Genomic DNA, 4,238 nt, shown 5'->3' on the forward strand with positions numbered 1-4,238 from the left:
AGGCCTTTTCCTTACACAGGGAGGATGGACGAGAACACCACTTGCGCCTCAAACTCCTTTATCCTTCTTCCCAGAGCCACGTAGTCTGCAGTGATCCGCTCAAGGTCATTCTTGGCAGTATCATTGGTGCCCACATGGAGAAGCAGGAAGGGGTAGTGATCCGAGGGCTTGATGAGTCTCGGCAGTCTCTCCGTCACATCGTGTATCCTGGCTCCTGGCAAGCAGCAGACCTCTCGGTTTTCCCGGTCGGGGCGGCAGATAGATGACTCAGTCCCCCTGAGGAGGGAGTCCCCAACCACCACCACCCTCCTCCTTCTCTTGGGAGTGGTGGTCGTGGAACCCCCATCACTAGGACAGTGCATCTTTTGCCTTCCAATCGGTGGAGTCTCCTTCTGCTCCCTTCCCTCAGATGGGTCATCTAGTCCACTCTCCGCATTAGTACCTGTAGAGAGAACATGGAAACGATTGTTCACCTGTATCTCCATTGCTGGTGCATGGACGCTCCTCTTTCTCCTTCTGGAGGTCACATGCTGCCAAACCTCTTCACAATCCTTCTGTCCCTACTGCGCCTGCTCTGAATCTTCAGAACATTGTGGTCGTAGAAGCATCTCCTGATGTCTGTCCAGGAAATCTTCATTTTCCCTTATGCAACGCAGAGTTGATACTCGTTTCTCCAGCCCTCGAACCTTCTCTTCCATTATGGAGACCAACTTGTACTTTGTACAGACAAAGTCGCTTCTGTCCTGTGGAAGAAAGACAAACATGGCACAACCTGTGCAGGTTACAACAGCTGATCGCTTACCTTCCATATCACCGTCCTCTTAAGAACTTCCTCAACTGTTGCAGGAACTACTCAGAGAAACCTGAAGATGAAAACCTCAGTGCTTTCTCCCCAAGCGAACTCCCAGGCGAACTCCCGCTGTTAGCCTCTGCTGTTCGCCGCTCAGCTGGTTCGCTGCTGACTGCCCTTATATACCAGTCAGGCCCACTCAAAGCCCACCTGGAACAAAGCACTCCCAATTCACACTTTTCAAACAAACAAACAAGCAATGAAGCACACGGTCAAACTGACCAACTGTCCCAGCAGCAGACACTCAGATACTCACCAACACAGCCCCCCTAATGCAGCACGTAGCGTACCTCCTCTCGAACACGTCCCTCAATCTGCTGGCAATGCCCCTACTTATACAGCCCAAAATGCTGTTAGCCTCCTTGGCAACAAGGGCACACTGCTGACTCATATCCAGCTTCTCGTCCACTGTCATCCCTAGGTCCTTTTCTGCAGAACTGCTACCTAGCCATTCAGCCCCTAGTCTGTAGCAGTTCATGGGAGTCTTCTGTCCTAAGTGCAGGACTCTGCACTTGTCCTTGTTGAACCTCATCAAGTTTTTTTTGGCCCAATCCTCTAATTTGTCTAGGTCCCTCTGTATCCGATCCCTACCCTCTAGTGTATCTACCACGCCTCCCAGTTTAATGTCTGTTGTGAGATGCTACCAGTGTGGTGCTTCTGCTTTCTCCTGTTGATATCACTCGGCTGCGTGCGTGTGTTCCCTCTGTGTTCTGCCCCAGCTCTGCGCAGATAGCTGACACAGCAAACCCTACGAGAACCCCCAATAACCACAGAGTCTAGTAAGGTACAAAGGCACCTCGGCCAGGTTTATTGCGACCTCGGACACAATTGCAGTTCCCCGTAGATTACTTAGTCTACCGGGCATACTACTAATAGATGCCTCTTGGCAAGGACCCGGCTCAGTGGCGGGACTTTCCATTGCCCCCGTGGCCGGACAAAGACAGCACCTCAGGGATACATTCTTATACACAGGTACAAACAAGTTACACATCACTCCTGACGTATTGAGGTGCAACCCCTCTACATAGCAAGGTACAACCCCTCTACGTAGTAAGGTGCCGCCTCTCACCTTGTACATGTTGGTTCGATGAAAACAACTCTATTCATCATTTTACCCTTTTGCCCCTGTCATTGGGATGGGTCGGCCTGTTCCATGTTATCTGTGGAATGTTCCCGTATGGTATCTCTTGGTACCATGTTTATACTTTAACTTTGCTAGGTGAATATATATTTATGCAACATCAGCCCTTTCCTTGCCAGCTTCTGTGAGCAGGGCCTGCCTCTGGCTCACAGCTTAACTTTGCTTTATGTTAACAAAGTCTTGACCATTACTTTAGTTAGGCCTCAGGCCTCATACTGGGCCTCTGATCCCAAGGTTTATATCTCAGGGCCTCCTCTTACTACAGTGTCATCTGCAAACTTGCTGAGGGTGCAGTCCATGCCATCCTCCAGATCATTAATGAAGATATTGAACAAAACCGGCCCCAGGACTGACCCTTGGGGCACTCCGCTTGATACCGGCTGCCAACTAGACATGGAGCTATTGATCACTACCCATTGAGCCCGACGATCTAGCCAGCTTTCTATCCACCTTATAGTCCATTCATCCAGCCCATACTTCTTTAACTTGCTGGCAAGAATACTGTGGGAGACCGTATCAAAAGCTTTGCTAAAGTCAAGGAATAATACATCCACTGCTTTTCCCTCATCCACAGAGCCAGTTATCTCATCATAGAAGGCAATTAGATTAGTCAGGCATGACTTGCCCTTGGTTAATCCATGCTGACTGTTCCTGATCACTTTCCTCTCCTCTAAGTGCTTCATAATTGATTCCTTGAGGACCTGCTCCATGATTTTTCCAGGGACTGAGGTGAGGCTGACTGGCCTGTAGTTTCCCAGATCCTCCTTCCCTTTTTTAAAGATGGGCACTACATTAGCCTTTTTCCAGTCATCCGGGACCTCCCCCGATCACCATGAGTTTTCAAAGATAATGGCCAATGGCTCTGCAATCACGTCCGCCAACTCCTTTAGCACCCTCGGATGTAGCGCATCCGGCCCCATGGATTTGTGCTCATCCAGCTTTTCTAAATAGTCCTGAACCACTTCTTTCTCCACGGAGGGCTGGTCACCTCCTCCCCATGCTCTGCTGCCCAGTGCAATAATCTGCAAGCTGACCTTGTTTGTGAAGACAGAGGCAAAAAAAACATTGAGGATATTAGCTTTTTCTACATCCTCTGTCGCAAGAGCCATGGATGCAAGTTGAGTTACGGTGACCTTTTCCTTGTCTCCACCTTTCTTAGGTGCCTCCTTCCAACGCTTGTCAGAAAAAACAACCGGTTTCTTTTGCAAGCATTTGCATTGCTAGGCAAAGGCAGTCTTCTCTGCTTCCTCAAAAGATTGACCAGAAGGTGGGAAGAGCGGACACATTTGGCAAGGCACCACTGGATGCTGCATCCCTAACTCCACTTTACCTGGCAGGTGCCTTGGCCAGCTTAGCCACAGTGCCACTCTCTGGGACTTTTCTCCGAATTGGTCCATTTTTCATTAATGACAATCAAAAGGAAGGTGACAGAAGAGTATTGCCTATAAGGATCGCTGTGCATAGACATCCCCAGTGAATCACAAGGATGTGTGGCACAGGCTTTTGTGTTGCAGCAATTGCAGTCAAAGCAACCGCCTGGCCAATGCCAGTCACAGCAGCGTTTTCATCAACTCCAGGCTTGTGATTTGATTCTTTTCAATGCTTCTCTCTAAAGAAGCCTTTTCCTTAGCAAGCAATTACTTGGATTGCCAAGGGCGGTCTCTTCTGTTTCCTAGAAAGGCATAGGAAAATGTGAGTGGAGGAGACCATGGCAGCACTGGGAGTTGAACCCAGGATCTCCTGTTTACTAGACAGGAGCCTTAGCCAGCTAAGCCATAGTGCCTGCCTCAAGAAACTGCTTTCAACTGTTCCACTTGATGGTCCAGGACAACGCCTGCAAATTCCAAAGTACAGACATTCCCCATTTCCTTCAAGACTTGCAGACCTTGAGGTGTCTGGCTCTGTGTGCACAGAAAACCATAGCTGAGTTGACAGAGGGCTTCTAACATGTGCTTTCTCCCCACACAAGCAGGAGAAAGGATAAGGCAGCCTTGGAGAGGCTGTGCAGAATCCAGCCAATCAGGAAAGGACTTATTGGGAGAACCAATCAGGAGAAGGCTTGCTGGAGTAGCCCATATAATTCCCAGGATGGCCAGCAGGAGGTGCTGCAGTGGTGAGACATGCTCCATTACACCAGGACTTAGCTGCAAGGAAAGCTCTCTCCGTCTAGAACAAGCACTTAGAAGGATTGTGCTGACAGGTCTTTTCTTTTTATGAAAAGAGATACAAAAAAGGAGCCAACAGAGA

The 4,238-nt window shown here is 49.2% G+C and overlaps 1 non-coding gene across 1 annotated transcript; it reads right to left on the reverse strand.

The window, feature by feature from the left end:
• Positions 1–3,700: 3,700 nt before the first annotated feature.
• On the reverse strand, positions 3,701–3,774 carry TRNAT-AGU (transfer RNA threonine (anticodon AGU)). The gene has a single exon. It is a non-coding gene; the product is annotated as a tRNA-Thr (tRNA).
• Positions 3,775–4,238: the final 464 nt, after the last annotated feature.

The sequence above is a fragment of the Malaclemys terrapin genome, chromosome 15 (genome assembly GCF_027887155.1).
Source record: "Malaclemys terrapin pileata isolate rMalTer1 chromosome 15, rMalTer1.hap1, whole genome shotgun sequence".
Taxonomy (NCBI): domain Eukaryota; kingdom Metazoa; phylum Chordata; order Testudines; family Emydidae; genus Malaclemys; species Malaclemys terrapin.